Source organism: Trematomus bernacchii, unplaced genomic scaffold (genome assembly GCF_902827165.1).
Source record: "Trematomus bernacchii unplaced genomic scaffold, fTreBer1.1, whole genome shotgun sequence".
Taxonomy (NCBI): domain Eukaryota; kingdom Metazoa; phylum Chordata; class Actinopteri; order Perciformes; family Nototheniidae; genus Trematomus; species Trematomus bernacchii.
Window position 1 is genome coordinate 1953959 of NW_022987797.1, and position 18057 is coordinate 1972015.

The window sequence follows — 18057 nt, forward strand, 5'->3', positions numbered from 1 at the left end:
TCAACCCTCACGTGGTGAAAACAGTATTTCTGGTCTCGAAGTTTTCATAATAAAACCGGAAGTATTCCCCTCACTGTCAAATGATTACACAGTGATATCTGCATTACTCATCTACTAAAAAACACCAGATTATCCTTGTTCATTACACGACATTGATTGGTTTAAATTGTGTACAATGCTTTTGTGTTTTTAACCTTCGATTCGGAGAAACAAATAGTTTTTGGGGAGTTTAGGATGGCCGAAGACACTACACTACCCATAATCCTCAAATATCGTTTGGGACTACAACATCCGCTTTGCTTGACAAACCCCGTGTCCTCAAGCTCTGTGATTGGATGTTGGAGTGGCAGTGCACCAAGGTTACGCCAAGCTTCAAACAGCACTTTGAAATGGAATTAAACCACGGCAGACTATCCAAAACTGGACTCGAACGGGTCCAGCCCAGCCCCCCCCACCCAGAACTACACATGCTGGCTATTGTGTTTCGCAACATGTTCTATGGCACGTCAAATTCAGGTAAGGTGATTGTCAAGTGCCAAAATAAACTATGCAATATATTAGACGTTAAGTACTTTGTCAGGCTTAATATTTATCTCTAGATACCCCCAAAGTTTTTTTGTTATTCGAAAGAAGACCTTAACTTAAAGTATTCTTTAATGTTTAAATAAAGCCTTATTAGTTAGTCTGTTTTGCACATCCTCCTATTAATATCTGTGGACGTCCTGCACTAAACTGTTTTATTGTAGAGATCACTTACAGTATCTTCTTGATATTTTCTATTCTATATTTCTATCATTGACCTTCTACTTTCCCCCTATTTTGTATGTACTCTTAATATTTAAATGTTTTCATCAAATATAACATATTCAATAAAAAAATTCAATAACGTGCTTTAACCACTAGGCGGTGCGGGTTAAAAAACTGTCAAGTTTACAGTGTTAACACAATAAATTATACTTTATGAAGATGTTACCAATAACACACAGCATACAATGCCATAATAACTTTATATTATTAGTGTAGGACACTTATGTATGTATAACATCTGAAGATGTGTAGTTTTATTCATGTTTTCACATAATTTTACAGGATATTGCTATATTATTTCACATATTGTAGTTCTACACATTAATATCTGAGGTATATCCGTCATTTAATGGCAAGCTATTGAAATTCTGAATCCATAGATGTGTCTCCCATCACCCAAAACCCCTGACTATTCTCTCAACTCAGTATTTACATTCTTATATTCAAAGAAAATCAGTAATATATAACTACAAGTCCTTTTCTATTAGCTGTGCACCGTTATGGTGTAAATATAACCTATCTACCAATTGGATCAAATATAAAAGTCAGCCGAATTACTATTGATACTGCAAGGAGACGTATTGTGTGAAGAGAAATTGAAAATGTTGTTTAATTGCTGATATATTTATGATCCACGTCACATATTCAGTTTCGGTGGCAGTTCTTCCAGTTTGTCCAAGGGTCTTCTAATCAGGGCTCTATAAATAGAGAACTACGGCAGATGTGTAATATTTAATGCAGCCGAACCGTGTATTACAATGCCGTTATGTGACGACTTCCAAAGAGAAAAGCAAGCACACTCGGAATAAAGTATTATTTTCTACTTTAAAATTTTTTTTTTTTCGGATTTCACATCGCATAAACACCCGGTGAGAGTTGACGCTAACTTTACATAGGGGGAAAGACATACACGTTCTCTTGGCGAGACCTCAAATCATCTTTGTAATATCTATCAAACTATAGATCCTACACATCCACTGGACGTGGATTCTAAAAGTACAATATACACTTCTCGCTAGTAATCTAATCAAAAAGCATTTTAATGGCCAAACTATTCTACAATTTAGGATTTTCCAGAGAGGGTTATTTGTGAACAGAGATGGGGTCGTTACTAAAAAAAAGTAATATATTACATATTACATATTACTTTAAAAAAAAGTAATATATTACACTACTTCGTTACTCTCTACATAAAGTAACTCGTTACTTTACTCGTTACTTTACTCGTTACTTTACTCGCAGGGCCGGCCCGCCCCTCCCTACAGGCAGATCACGCAGACTGCTAAAGTTTCAAATGTTCTCTTTAGTTCAGTTTCCATTGTCGCATAAGACTGATCCAGATAGCTCTGACCATGGCTGTCCTCTGTCTCCTGCTATCTGTATTTTGCGCAGTATATCTCTGAACGATGCGATGGTGATTCCACTGTGCAAATGGGCAACATTACCTCTACTATGAAGGATGCTACAAGCCTGTCCATCTCTGCTTTGGTTACCGGTCCTCCAAATTCTAATTTGTGCTGCTTCGGAGTCGGCGGCGGCGACTCACAACATCCTCACTCTGGGTTCGGGGGGTCCTTAGCTATTAGCTTCACCTTAGCATGTGTTCTTTGCAGGTGTTTGTTGAGGTTTGACGTGGTGTTTACAGCAGTGGATAACAGCTTCTGGCCTGGACACAGTTTGCACCTCACCGTCACATTCCTGTCTATTCTTCGGACAAACTCAAAATAATGGGCATACCTCCACCCCTCGAAAGTTATCGCTGACTCAGCCATGTTTATGCAGCACTGCACGTGGAGATGTGGACGTGCAAGTCGCGCAGATTACGTACATATAAACCTGCGGCGGAAACCCCTCTTGTCTGTCAGTGTGATTATGACTGATTTTATAAAAGTAACGAAGTAACGCGTGTCGGGGCAATGTTAGTAACTGTAGTGTGATTACTGAATTATAAAAGTAACGCGTTACACTACTCCGTTACCGACAAAAGTAATATTATTACACCCAACTCTGTTTGTGAATATACGACCCTCCGTTTGCAATTGCCGCAAATTGTTGTTTCTTAGACGACCACTAGAGGTGCTAAACTTTAAAACGTGACTATGGGTCGTAATAAGCTGCTGAACAATCAACCTATTTGGTCGTATGAGTTGGAGGACTTGTTGATTCAGAAACACCGAAACAAAACTGTGAATACAAATATTACAAAGTGACTGGGGGAATAAGCAGTGTGATCCCCACTTTGCACCTCCCCAACACACACTATTAAAGGGCCCATGTCATGGCCATTTCTACTGATCATAATTCCATTGTTGAGGTATACTGGAATACATTTATATTGTGCAATTTTCCAAAATCACATTGGTTTCTCATACAGCATCTCTGTATAGTATGTGTATTCAGTCTCTGTCCTAAACGGCTTGTTGGAGCTCCTGCCCCCCCTCCCTGTGAGCCCACTGTGCTCTGATTGGTCAGCTCGCCCACTCTGTTCTGATAAGTCCACCACCGTTACAGCGGAACATCAGTGATTATGTGTTACAATGGCGTTAGCAACCAGAAAAGGACACCAGTAATGACAAACAGATGAGAATGCTGCGTGGGGTCTGGGTGCCGTGTTGGTGGGACGTTGCGCGGCTCGCTGCTGCGAGGAGCGGACAGTGTGAGCTGGGTTCATTTCCCGCTTGCTGCGTGGGGTCTGCGAGACAGCGAGACATCGCGAATGGACACGGGAAGGGGGGGTGCTGAGGGGGTTGCAGCACCCCCATCTGCGAGGCTCCACTAGCACCCGCACCCCCAAACGTCCGGCCTCCTCCGGCGTCATACCCTATGGGTATGGCGCGTTTCAGAAGCATTTCAGAAGCGGAGCGTCTTGCCTGCCGGCTCGCAGTTTTTGTTGATTTGGGCATATTTCCTGGACAGGACTACTTTGTACAGACAAAGTTAATAATAACTGTAATATTCCAGTTATAAACGACATGAATCAAAGATGTGTTGCTGTATTTTAGTGGTAAAAAAATGCATTCATCATCATAATTATTCTATATATATAATTTACACAGTGCCTGTAAACCGGAGGAGAACGCTGGCATTTCTCCTCCTACTTGAAAGACTACCGAGGGATAGGGTCTGCAAAATTAGTTTGTGTGTGTGTATATATATATATATATATATATATATATATATATATATATATATGCTATATATGCTCTGAACGTTCCACTTCCATGCCTGCCCGACCTTACGTTACGGCTGCGCCGCGTCAAAAATAGGATTCATCCTAATTTTAGAGGAGCCCTGCGCCGAGCCGCTTCTGGGACGCTTCTGGGCCGTAACACGCCGCGTGTGGTGGAATAGCACCCATTGACCGCGATCGCCGTGAGCACGGCGGCGCAGCCGTAACGCGCCCGTAACGCAGCGCAGACGGACCCGGTGGAATCTAGGGGTAAGCGCGCCACAGTTTCGCCGCTGCGAGGCTCCACTAGCATCCCCCCCCAGCGCGTCACAGTTTCGCCGTGAGAGAGTGTGTGTGTGTGAGGAGCTCCACGGATTGGTCCATCTGGGTCCATTTGGGTATGGGCACGTCACCATACCCAGAACGAACAAAATGGAAAAAGAGAAATCTCCAACGAGGCGTTCTGGGGCAGCATAGACAGGTCTTTTCTGTGTTAGAGTTTTACTCGCTACAGGGTGTACTTTGAGGGTTTGTGACTATGCAGACTGTTTACATGCATAAAAACCTTCATAACACACAAGGGGATGGGTAATAACCGGAAAAGCATGACATAGGACCTTTAAAGTAAACTGCAAACCTGTTGTGAATACAGAGCATTATCGCCTGTGTCTCCACTGGGTACATGTAGAGTGCAGTGACAGGCTGTTTGTGTTTCTCTCACAGCGTCGCACCTCTCTGTCAGTCTGTCCGTCCACTGTTCCTCTTGTTCAGTCAGAGTGTGTTTCTCTCTCAGCTCGGGGCCAGTGTGCGGGCTGCTCTGTAATTGCCTCTCCATGTCCGACAGTCATTTGAGGAGCAGAGCTTGTTATACTGCCCACTGTTTCTTATTTTCTGCCTTTCTTCATGCCTCTATCCCCAGCTAGCCTTCTATGAAAGAAACCGTTTTTTGATGTTGTTAAATAGCAAATTGGTATTGCTGCTTTTATTCCTCCATGTCTCCCTGTGACTAAATCTATATAAGTCCCTGCAATGTATTTCTTTATTATCGGATAAATGGGTATTCGAGCAAAAGCGCCATGACTGATTTGAGCAAGAAAGCTAATTATAGTGTTGCACTTCATTTTAGTCCATTTCTGTATGTCTCTCTTTCGTTTCTTTTTTATCCAGAATCCCTTTTAGAATTTTTTGTTTCATCTTTCCATCTACCCTTCCATCCATCATCTTCACACACATGCTTGTTAAAAATGGAAGCAGTCACCCTTAAGAAACTAACGGTAGGCTCTGTGATACTCTGCTCCTTTATTTTCTCTCTGGTTCCCATGCTCTCACTCAGATCCAGCCTCATCACAACGAGTTGCCGTAGAGTTTGAAGTTTTGAAACAAGAGCTGAGCATTAGATTAGCTTTGTCTGATATCAAATTCTCTCTAAAGTGATGGCTGCGCGTCTCTGTTTCTCAGACATTTTGTCTGGTTTTCTCCGAGTCGTTTGAGGAGACAAAATGCTCCTCTGCGCCTTAAAAGGTTCTCTGATGTTCGGTGCCTTCTGCTCTACAGTGAGCATACACTTTGTGCACTTTTCCCACTGGGTGTGTGTGGGGGTATGTCGAAAGAGATATCATACCACTGTTGTTGGGATCTAAGCCTACAAGAAAAATAAATGCTGTTAAATGTTATTTTTTGTGGCTTGCATATTCAAGGACAATAGTTCAGGCTATTTAAAGGAAACGTTGATGCTTTAAGAAGAAAACATGTAGAAATAGATGAACTAATTGGGTGAAATTAACTTTGAAGGAACACCTTCAACATGAGTTGGAAAATCAAGTTAAAGAATGAAATGTAAAATGTCTTCTTTAGATTGTTCCCTTTAATCTCCTCCATTTCTAAAACAACATTAAAGATATAAGGGTTTCAAATTAGCTGGATCTTGCTGACTCATTGTATTTGTGTTTCTGTGCATGTGCATACAGGCCTTCTTGTGTATCAAATCAAATCAAATCAGGTTTTATTTATAAAGCACATTTTAAAACGATTTTTGGTCGAGCCAAAGTGCTGTACATGCAAATAATAAATAACACATTACTACAATCGCAAAAACAGAAGACAATAAATTACAACAGCAAATATAAAAATCAAATGTCAGGAGTCGTGCTCCTAGAAGGCCAGGGAGAATAAGTGTGTATTTAGTGTTGATTTAAAGGGCCCATGTCATGGCCATTTCCACTGATCATAATTACATTGTTGAGGTATACTAAAATAGATTTATACTGTGCAATTTTCCAAACTCACTTTGGTTTCGCATACAGCATCTCTGTAAAGTATGTGTATTCAGCAGTATTCACTCTCTCCACTAAACGACTCGTTAGAGCTCTTGCCCCCCCCCTCCCTGTGAGCCTAGTGTGCTCCGATTGGTCAGCCACCAGAGAGGCTCCGCCCATGTCTAACAGTGCTTTTTTCGGCTCGCTCTCGGAACATCAGTCTTATAATGGCGTCGGTACAGCCGTATATTTTATACGCTAACTAACCGAACTGTACCTACAACTGTTGTTATAGAAGAGTGTGACGGCCCCAGGGCCTTTGTGCAGGTGTGTTGCAGGTCTTACGATGGGGTGGAGCTGAAGAGGCTAATCAGCGCGATCACGGACACCTGGCCGGAGCCGAGGTGCTATTAAGCCCAGCTGCCCGGAGTCACGCGGCGGCCCCTGTCTCTCTCCAAAGCGGCTGCAGAAGGACGAACTCGGCACAATAAATGTGCCGTGGTTTTGTAAACTCGTGTATGTCTCCTTGTCTTTCCGTTGTGGCCTACGAGCCGGTCATAACAAAGAGTAAGTTATTTTTACCTGTAATAAACTACTACTGTTTGATGAGAAATCAAATCATGGTTTGCTATATATGAATGATATGTTATAGGAGCAAATAATTCAGGGAAGAAGGATAGGCCTACTAAGTATTTCCATTAAACTTTATTTTTAGAAATGTACAAAATGAACATAAATATACATATATACATGGTATATCATCAATTCCTCCCCGTTGTCGGCATCTTGCCTATCGCAGCCGGGGCTTTTTAGGACGATGCATCAGTGTGGTAGTCCCGTCATGTATTGTCCGGCAGGATCTGGCTGGACGAAATCAAATGCAAATCACAAAATATTAGAGAAACTTAGTTGTTTTAGATTCGTTAGTAGTAGTTGTGGTAGGAGTGTGGATCTATCTAATCCATCTATCTAATGAACACAGTAAGCTTGCCAGCTAATATGCTAACCTAGCTTTGTTTACTTTGGTAGCTAACACGATATGAACGCTAGCTCGGAGGAACGGCAACTATAATGTAGTGTAATACAACTACTATGAACAAAAGCTAGTGGTTCATATTAGGCTAGCAATAACGTGTTTATAATTGCAATCTTATGCGGGTAGTCTGCTACGTTCGGTCATTCATTGTAACTGGCATGAATACATTGTTTTGCGCTAGCATGTATAGCTAGCCTCGTTAGCTATACATGCAGTATGTACATGTACTGTCACAATGTACGGTAAATCACCCGGAGTATACTGTATGAGTATTCCGTGTGTGACTGCAGACATTCTCCTGCCATGACAAACATGTAAGGCCATCTACTGACATTGTAGTTGATATATTGAAACGCTAGCAACGTCGTTAGCCCAGTAAGCTGGGCTTGTTTAGTGTAATAAAACCACTATGAACAAAAGCTAGTGATTCATATTAGGCTAGCAAGAACGTGTTTACAATTGCAATCTTATACGGGTAGTCTGCTACATTCATTGTAGCTGGCATAACAAAAAAAAAATCCCGAGCAAACCCATGTCTAGCTCCGTTGGTTAGCTCGGTAGCATACACGCTACGCCAGCTATAATGTAATTACGTTTCGCGACTGACCGTACAGCAAATCACCCGGAGTATACTGTCTATGAGTATTTCGTGTGTGAATGCAGACATTCTCCTGCTATGAGATACATGTATGCAAGGCCATCTGCTGATATTAGAGTTGATATATGGAAACGCTAGCAACTTAGTTAGCACAGTTAGCACTGTGTCAATGGCTTAGCAGTCCGACACAGTTTACACATTTAAACAGTCTTGTTTGATAAATACACAAATAACAATGCAAACTTACAGGTTGTGTACCCGAATCTTCCCCTGCTCCAAACGGTCCAAACAAACTAGGAATAGCATCGTCCTTCAGTTTCAAATGCTGTGCATATCCGGCCTCAAACTGGGCAATGTTTTGGAAGCTTTCGTCTGTGAAATGCCGCGCACACAGTAACGTTCTTCGAACCTCTGAAGGAAACAGTGTTTAAAAAGACATTTCAACCACTGACTTCGTCGTGGTTCTTCCGTCGGTAGGACAAACAGCTCAGATTTCTCCTCACATTCAGGAAACAGGTCCTTGGCATTGGCATGACTGGATCGATTGTGAACTGAACCAGAGCTTCCAACAGTAAATGTTAGGCTGGCAGAGGGTGCGGCCAGCGCCGCTGGGTGTGACCATAGCTCTTCCGGATTGATCCATTTTGTTCCGAGTACCGCATGACATCATGCGGTACCCGGAAGAATCGAATGGACAGTGACGTATCTCCAACGAGGCGTTTTGGGGAGGTATTTTCTGTGTTAGAGTTTTACTCGCTACAGGGTGTACTTTGAGGGTTTTGACTCGGCACACCGTTTACAAAACCTTCATAACACACAAGGGGACGGGTAATAACCAGAAAAGCATGACATGGGAGCTTTAAAAAACCCTAGGGTCTGGGCCGACCTCACATGGAGGGGCAGAGTGTTCCAGAGCCTGGGGCCAGCTGCTGCGAATGCTCGGTGACCTCGGGTTTTAAGCCTGGTCTTGGGCACTATCAACAGCAACTGGTCAGCAGACCTTAAAGCTCTGGCTGGGGTGTAGCGATGGAGGAGTTCGGCTATATAGGCCGGAGCCAGCCCATTTAGGGCTTTGAAAACAAATAAAAGGAGTTTAAAATCTATTCTGAACCGAACTGGAAGCCAGTGCAATGAGGCCAGAATTGGGGTGATGTGGTCACGCTTTTTATGGCCAGTGAGAAGAAGTGCAGCTTCTCCCATTTTTTGAGGGAGCCCAGAATATCAACTGGAAAGGCTGAAGGTTGGGGTCCAAAAAAGATGACCTCGGTCTTGCGCTCATTGAGGTTGAGGAAGTTTTGGCTCAGCCAGGATTTAATCTCTGTTAAGCAGTCCATCAGCTGCTGTAGTGAGTTGGCATTTTGATTGAGAGGCACATAGATCTGTACGTCATCAGCGTAACAATGTAAGGGGATATTGTGTTTAGTGAGAATTGAACCTAGAAAAAGGATGGGGCCCAAAATCGAGCCTTGGGGAACCCCACAGGTAAGAGGGGCTTTAGCAGAGGAGAAAATACCCAACTGCACTGAGAAACTACGGTCAGTCAGGTAAGACCTGAACCATGCAAGGGCAGAGCCTGTAATGCCTGCGGACTGTTCAAGCCGTAACAACAGGATGCTATGGTCCACAGTGTCGAAGGCAGCTGTCAGGTCTAACAGCACCAAGACAGCTGGGCTACCTGAGCCGGCGGCCAGGAGCAGATCATTAAAAACTCTTAAAAGGGTTGTTGTGAGTTTGGACGGAGCAGCTACAGGTTAGTTTAGCCCAGGGGTACTGAAATACAAATCTTAAAGGTCCAAAACAATTTTTTCAATAAGACAAAGGTCCGTTTATTACGGTCATTCAAACTTTTAAACAATTGCAACAAGATTCTTAACACGAGGTTGCAAAAACAAAAATAATCTGTATGCAGCAGTTTTCATTGTTATTGTGTCTGTGCTTGCTCCCTCAAAGTCGCAGTGTAAGAGCTGCACAGTTATGAATAAAGGCAGCTGCACCCTCTTTCATTCAGCATTCCCATTATTGCTTTATAAATGTCTCGCCTGTATGTATGTATTGAATGTGTGTGTGTATACAGGGGCTCGGTTTGCCGACAGGCAAGGCAGGCAAGTACTTGGACCAGAAGGGGGCCCCAAAGAAGGTAGATTAAGAAGGTCCACAGCAACGACAACATGAAACACCCTTTAATTTACTGCAACGACATGTCGGGAAACCCCCTCAAGGGGGCCCCATGCATAGCGCGCCGAAACTGCTTCTTAATTTCAGTTTCGTTGCTCCACTCCGGGGGGGGGGGGGACTTTACTGGCATTGATCCGGACCAGTGACCTTGTATAAAATTCACAAGTGGACCTTTAACAAAAACGTTTGAGTACCCCTGCTGTAGTGTTTTCTAAAATGCTGTAGTGTTTTGTGAAATGCTGTAGTGTTTTGTGAAATGCTGTAGTGTTTAGTGAAATGCTGTAGTGTTTTGTGAAATGCTGTAGTGTTTTGTGAAATGCTGTAGTGTTTTGTGAAATGCTGTAGTGTTTAGTGAAATGCTGTAGTGTTTTGTGAAATGCTGTGGTGTTTCCTGAAATGCTGTTTTGCCTTGCACTTCAGGGCCACCGTATCCTTCCTGTGTTTTCCCTCCAGTGCCTGATTGTTGAAGGCCCAATTCCAAACCACACCCCACCCACTCCCCCTCAGTGATGGAGTGACCTCCGTCTGTAGTCACACTCGCAGCTTAATATACTTTACTTTGACTTTTTTTTTCAGACTTACTATGTTTGTTTTCCGATCATTTCAACACACAGTACTATGATGTACTATGATTACTTTTTGACATATGACACATTTTACAACATACTTTTTTAATATATTCTCAACATACTTTTATATATAAAAGTTATATTATAACTTTTTGTCTGATAATTTCTACACACTATTTTATCACCATTTTTCAACGCAGCAAATTATAGTTTCTTTTTTGAACATACTGTGCTTAGATTTTTTTATGTTATTTTTGACACCAGTTTTTCTTTACAAAGTATATTCAAACTATCTACATACTATACTATGACTTTTCTTTTACATTTTATAATATCAGATTTTTCAATATTTTGGACATGATTATGTGATTATGTGATTATTTGACATTTTATAGTGTGACTTTTTTTCCAGATATTTTCAACATACTAAACTATTACTTTTTTAAAACTTGCTATTCTAGGACTTTTATTCTGAAATGTAGACATACTATACTTTTTAATATTTTTTACATGCTGTTATACGTTATGTATATTTTCTTATGAGTTTTCGACATTCAATAATATTACGTATTTCTCTAATATATCCACATTATATACTGTAACTTGTTTATTTTTTTACATTTCGAGTTCCTCCTTTTGCTCTGCTTGTCTTCCTCTCATAGCGTTGTTGAATTTGTTTTCCTTCCCTATGATCTTTCCTGTGATTCCAGTGGTCTCAGTCTCTCAACCCTCACTCCTCAGACACATGCACACTCACACACAGACACACACATACAGTACACTGTGTTTCTAAGCCACAATTACTACGAAGGATTCTTCCATAGGTTAATGTGCTTTGTTAAGTTCAGCGAGCTTAAGTAAGCACTGAGAAATGAGTGTTGGAGTCGGTCGCACACAAAGGCTTGCTTCCATTTCCCTGACACTGAGTACATCTGGCTGCATGTGCTCTGTGATAGTGAGATGCTTAATAGGAGTCAATGAACTCTGCCCAGCCCTGTCAGGAAGCTCCATATTCATCGCTGCTGCTAGCTTCTAACAATGCAGATAACTCGGAGTGAAGACAATTGGCGGATTAGAGTGAAACTAATAAGTAGCTACTATTCAACAAGCCATTTTACTACAACACTATCAGCACATCAGGAGCTTTACTTGCCTATATGTCTCATGCAGAGTTTCTCAGCCTCATGGTCAGTTACACATCCCATCAGATTTAATACAGCAACATCTGGGGCTGAGATCAATAGTCTACAATAGGATTTTTTATTTCATTCTCAAGCATCCATTGTCAACATGTGTGAATCTGGACATTCATGTTTTTGCAAACCTATAACATATTAGCTTGTTTTTATAACATATATGTGTTATGGTTTGCAGTACTTTATGAGTAAGAAGTGGTGGTACATATTAACCAATCAATAAATTAATCAATCAATCAATCAATCAATCAATCAATCAATCATTAAGCCAAGTTTTCCATCTGAATCTTGGCTAATGTCCATTTTCAGCCAATGATCAACGTTGGCCATGATGAGAGATGGCTTTTCCTGTATCTTCCTTTTTCCATAATCTGATTCCATCTCACCTTCTTCTTCTCTTTGGTTTACCCAGCATCCTCGGTGTCCTTCTCCAGATTTCAGTGGGATAGCCGTTGTTCCGACCACCATGCTAGCTGGCTTTAGCTTGATAAGCTTCTCCCTGGGAGAAGTAAGATCAAATAAGAACATTTAAGGTTGAAAATAGTACCTCTCTAGCAGGAGCAAATGCCACAGACTGCATGCACAGTTTGCACATACACACTATAGTCAACTGCTGCATTGTAACTGATTTGACCAACTTCATTGTTGGGGGAGCATACAGAGGGCAGGCTGCCATTCAAAATCACAGGATATTTAAGCATCATCTGTTTGATCGGTGAACCAACATTCTGAATGATAACAACCTGTCTTTTCCATCTTTGATGAAGGGCTATCTTCCTAATCTTCTCTCTCCTGCAGTTACCTTTCAGTTCTGCTTCATCTTCTTCATCCCTTGTTCTCGCCTTTACCTCCCTACTGCCACCCCCCTCCCTTACTGTCCTCACTTCCCCTCTCTCTTTTAATGGCCTTTGGTGTTTTTAAAGACCAGTCAGCAAAAAGACTCAAAGAGCCTGTGCTCTTCACTTTAACTTCATTACGTCCAATTAGGATCCTTGTCCTTCAGCAGGGTTCAGAGTGGAGCGGGGGTGATGGACCAGAGGCTGGGATTCACTCTAACATCGTTTTATGTCGAGCTTCTCACAACTTTGTAGCTTCTATAACTTAAAGGAGTAATACCACAGTGTAGAAATACTCTGTTACAAGTACAAGTCTGGCATTCAAAATGTAACAAGAGTATAAAAGCATTGGCATCAAAATATCCTCCAAGAGCTAACTGTAATTGTTTTTATATACTCCCATATATTTGAATCCATAATAGTATGTCTGAATTCAGTAGTTTGTAATAAAAATATGAAACTAGTAACTCATCTTATCGAATAAAGGTAGAGTGTAGTGCAATATTTTCTTCCAAAGTTGTATTAGAGTAGAAGTATGAAGTGGCTTGAAATGGAAATACTCAAGTAAAGTACCTCAAAAATGTCATACCACATAGGATTTTATGCTGAAACTCAACACTGACTCAATTCTGTGAGATACGAGACAAGTCTTTGGCTTTTTCTGCTTCTTTCAGGAACATGTACCAAATGTATCCAAACCAACCCAATATGTGATGAAAACAGCCACAGCTCTTTACGGCTACAGAGGCACTGCAGCAATCTCAGAACTCTGTTCCGCAGCATCGGTGAGATTTCCCATATGTCTTCATTTTGGGTCCGACTCCGCAGAAACCCGGCAGAAGTGAAGAGAGCGGAGCTGATGGATTGCACCCTGAGTCATGCATGACTTAGCATCTCGTTTCCTTTCCCTGCTAGCCAAGATGGAGAGAAAACGGCAACACAAAAGGTTTAATGAGCTCTCTGTTCTTTTGAGGTCACAGGTTTTTTTTGCAGGTGACTGGGTTTATATATTCAGTAAAAACACATGATGTGCTTCACTTTCAGGCCAGCTGTTCATTTCCTTCAATAGGTTTAATGCAGAACGGGAAATTAATTACTCATAACTAACTTCATTTGCATTTGTCAGTTCAGATTTCCCAACGAATGCACCTATAAACCTATAAAACCTAAGATTGTATTTACCAAGCAACAGAGGCCAAATGCATTAAGTCCTGTGTAGATTCATGACTAAACTGTGATTATGCATCACACAAAGAAATATGCATACATGTATGCATTATTTCAATCAAGTTTCTAAAGCCTAGCATAGTAAAGCAAAGTGTATAGCCTGTTTCACAACATGTGTTAAGTTTCACAAAGGATGTATTTTTGCAGAGCTGACCATCTTCCCCAGTGGTCAACCCTGGGAGAAGCAACACAAAAACACTTCCCTGTGGCCTGGAAGCTCATACCACCTTAAAACACGACAATATAACAAGTGTTTTCAATATACTTTACTATGACGGTTTTTTACATACAATGTTATGACTTGTATTACAACACAACGTATTAACACTCTTTTCCCTAAAAACTGTATTGTGACTTTTTTCCAAAATGTGTCATAATGCTATACTGTGACGTTTCTTTGGCTTACTATATCATGACTTTTTTATGTTTTAAACGTACTGTTCCATTACTTATTTATCAAACTTTGCGACAACATAAACTATGATTTCTTTTGACATACAATACGATGACTTTTTAAAATATCTTTAACTCACTCTACACTATCTTTCGACAAACTATTCTATGATTTTCTTTTCCATTATACTATGAATTATTTGACATGCTTCACCATGAATTTTATTTGAACATGCTATACTATAACTTATTTTTCTGGTATTTAGAACACACTATACATTCTATATGATAAAATACATCTGTAAAGGTTTTGTCAGTACACCTTTAATGGCACACAAGCTCTATTTCTTCCAATATGAGTTTTCAAACCTTCATGGTTTTCCAAGTCAAAGACTTCCCGCAGAGCTTCAAAAAGCTTAATGTTAGTGTAATTTCACTACTAAAGTGACATGTACAAGGAGGACATCAGAGTGCCTGTCAAGGGCCGAACAACCCTAAAGCCACCCAAGTATAAAAACGTTGGTATGGCATGCTCTTAAATGTGATGTTTTTGATGAATGCAAGAGCTATTACAAAAGAAGGCATGTTGAAAGCTTGACAGGGATGTCACTGCTGCTCTCAGAGGATGGTCTTACATCCAGGTGCAGAGTGAATGCATGAAAGCTGGTCGAATCAGAGTTTCTGAGCGAGTGTAAATGCAGCAGAGATACATTGGATCGGCTGGAGACTCCAAATAACCTTGTTAGAAGTTTTCTGGGAGAAAATGTATTAATAACCCTGTTAGAGTCGAACAAATATATCACGGTGCCACCATGAACCGCCCCCCCCCCCCCCCTCGTACCCAGATAATGACATTTCAGTGAGCGCAGATGAAATGGGCCAATTTTTAAACTCATTACAAACTCAGTTCTGGAAAGGAATGAAGAAAGGAAGAAACAAAGGGAGAGAGAATAAAGAGTATAAGACAAATGATAAACATTGACACTGGCCTTGTATCTCTGTGTGTGTGTGTGTGTGTGTGTGTGTGTGTGTGTGTGTGTGTGTGTGTGTGTGTGTGTGTGTGTGTGTGTGTGTGTGTTTTATATATGCATACCTTGTCTGTGCCTTAAGGTGTCTACGCGGATGCTTTTTGCCTGCCTGTGTGTGTGTGTGTGCGTGGAAGCAGGCTTTCTTCAGACTGGCGTGATGTGTGTGTCCGTGGGTTATGTATGCTTTGAACGTACCTTTTTTTAAAAGTGTGTGTGCGCGCATCAGCTCAGCCCAAAGCCGGGCTGACAGACAGCTTCCCTCCGAGGAGCCCCTTAGTGTTTCTGATTGATCGTCATAATGCCAAGGTACAGGCCCTGTCCTTGGTGCCTATGCTAATCGCGGGCTCATGCATATTTATGAGCTCCTTGGGAATCAACCAGCTAAATAAAGGATGAGGCCGTTGGCTCCGAGCTGTGTTCATCGCTGACTCTGATTGATTAGAAAGAGAACAAATATCAGCGTGTAAAAAAACTTGTTTTTATTTTCTCTTCTCAGCTCAGGGATCATAATGGGAGCACGTGGCTGTTAGAAAATACAATAAAAAGTAGAGGCTCTTGGAAAAATTCATTGGAAAAAAGTTGGTGAGAAGTTCCATCAGCATGTCATAGCTTGTATAGATCTTGAGCTTTTACTGTTGTGTTGATGAGTTGTGTTCATCACAGTTAACATTGTGTTACCTAGCTTTGCCTCTAACTGATGCTGGTGATGCTTTTTGCAGATGATGTGTTTCTTATAAGAGTTTGAAGCGGCTGGAATGAGGATCAACACCTCTAAATCTGAGGCCATGGTTCTCAGCAGGAAACCTATAGACTGTTTACTCCGAGAAGGGAATGATTCCTTACCCAGAGTGAAGCAGTTGGAGTGTCTCTTGGTATTGTTCTAGAGCAGGGGTTTTCAAAGTGTGGGAAGGTGAGCCTCCCCTCAGAGAACATAAGAACAGCCGCGCCCCCCCTCCCAATTATTATTGCTATTATTGTTGTTGTTGCTATAATGCAGGGGTATTCAATTACATTTCAAAGAGGTCCAGTAAGAGAAAATGTCATTAAATGCTCTGTTTTCGCTGCCTACCTTCCGCCATTTGAAATTACTCCGACTGTTTCTCTCTTCTTGTCTCGTATCTGTGTGTGTGTTTGAATCTATCGTGCTGACTCACTGACTGCACCGATTTGATTGGCTGAGTAGCGTCACCTCCTTAAAACATTAAACAATAACTTTTTAAAACCTTTTTATCTTTATGTTTTAAACATATTGTATAAAACTCCCCCACTACTTGGACTATTCCTTGCACCCCTCTAGAATAAGCCCGAATGGTCTCAACCATATTGCATCAGTAACGTGCACTTTGTTGTTATAACAAGATCGCAAGGACAGTGGTAGCGATCGGAAAATTGAGTGTTGTTCAGTTTGTGTGTTGTGGAACATGCGTGTCCGTGCACGAAAATATACCACACACCCAATTACAATAGCATGTTCAATTCACTACCCTGGAAGTTAATAAAGTTGTTACAGTTGGAACAGCCTGTGGACAGCCGTTCTTCTTACAGAGGACAGGCAGATCTAGCTGCAGCATGACCCGTATATTTTCGCACGCCGTGTTCTCAACACATTTTTAACATTTTAAACATCGTAGATACATCCTTATATGCTCCCGGCAACACACTGAACGTCAACTTTGCCTCCTTATTACACTCACCCCTACTTTAGTGGGAACAATGAGTCTGCGTCTTTGATGCACACAGGAATAAACGCAGATCATCCTCTGGCTGCAGCCTTGACCGGCACTTGCTTTTGATCAAAGTCAATGCGGAAAACCCGCACTCACACAGGTAGGTGGAGGTCAGTGTTAATTTCGTCAACGAAAACTATGACGAAAAATGTTCGTCAACGACCTTTTTTACATGACTAAGACGAGACGATAACGAGCTAAAAATAGATTCTTGATAACGAAAATTTGACGAAATGTATATTTAGTTTTCGTTGACGAGACGAGACGGGACTAAGGTGTTAATGGTGGACTATCGGACATTCAAAATGCAGCATATTTTCCCCCAATTGCCCGTCTTGTCTGTCAAAATGCATCTTACATTTCTAACTTGTAATATCATTATTTCCGCTCTCTTCACTCCAGAAGAGCGATCTCCCTCTCTCTCTGTGTGCGGGGGGGGGGCGGGGCCTAACAGACACGCTGCAGCGGCACACAGAGATCTGCCGGGGACGGAGCGTTCAGATAGTATAGAGACACTCTACAAGGCTCGATGTGGACAAAGCTCGTTTGCCATGTTTTCGCGTTAGCGCGTTGACACGAGTAGAGTAGTCTGTCCAAACAGCCGGCCAAAAGGCGTCATATTCAGTCGGAGAAATGCACAATTTTCGACTTCCTTAACTCGTAGCTCTGTTGCCCCAATTACGAGTAACGTTATCACATCAGGTGTGCAGAGGTGGGAGAAGTACTCAGATCTTGTAGCTAAGTAAAAAAATACCATAGTGTAGGAAGAGTTCCTCAAGTCAAAGTATGATCATCAAAATATAGTTAAAGTAGTGACAGTAAAAGTAGTCATTGTGCAGATTGTTCCATTTCAGAATAATATATATGATATGATTTATAATGATTGATCATTAAAGTGTTCTCAAAGCTGGTAAAGGTGCAGCTAGTTTGAATGATATATTATATATCTGTATACTGCAGGGTAGCTTGTGAATTTACTAAAGTCTGAGTTAACACTTGATTATATTTCACATCATTCATCCACATCTGTAAAGTAACTAA